The sequence below is a fragment of the Atta colombica genome, unplaced genomic scaffold (assembly GCF_001594045.1).
Source record: "Atta colombica isolate Treedump-2 unplaced genomic scaffold, Acol1.0 scaffold121, whole genome shotgun sequence".
NCBI lineage: Eukaryota > Metazoa > Arthropoda > Insecta > Hymenoptera > Formicidae > Atta > Atta colombica.
In genome coordinates this window covers 837,422-838,051 of record NW_017259208.1, presented here as the reverse complement: position 1 = coordinate 838,051, position 630 = coordinate 837,422, and positions in this window count along the sequence as shown.

Genomic DNA, 630 nt, shown 5'->3' with positions numbered 1-630 from the left:
ATAATTTTTATTATGTACAAAACGTGATCCACAGTCGTAGTGTTTCTGTGATATATATTTATTTTCAAAATTTGTCTTAAAATTATTTATAATTTTAATGATATAAAAAGAAACTTTTGTGCAAAGTGTTACAAGTTAAAAGTTATTTTATTTCCATATTCTGCGACAATATAGCCAATCCTGCAAGATTTCAGATATTTGATTTTTGTTTCAATTTGCAGCAAAAGATTCTTCAGAATTATGAAAAAGAGCTATATGAATATGTTTTCTATATATTTAATAAGCTATATATTTAATAATTATATTTTTTTATTATCAACTTTTATCACGATAATAATAACTGATGAACCATTTATCATAAGAATTTCAAAACATGAAGAGTTCCGAACGTCTCAGACCCCATAACTTCCGTAACTTCCGCAACTTCCTGGTGAACAATATATTACAAGATGTCGCGTAGTTTACTAAGTTTAAAGATAAGTATAATTTATTTAACACATGATGATTTTTTTTACAAATATTTTGAAATTTTAATTTTATCCATCTTTTGTTATCATATTTTCATGATATAACTGATTGTTATTTTCTTAATTGTGCTTCAAATAATTTTGAAGTTTAATTTTTAAAAAA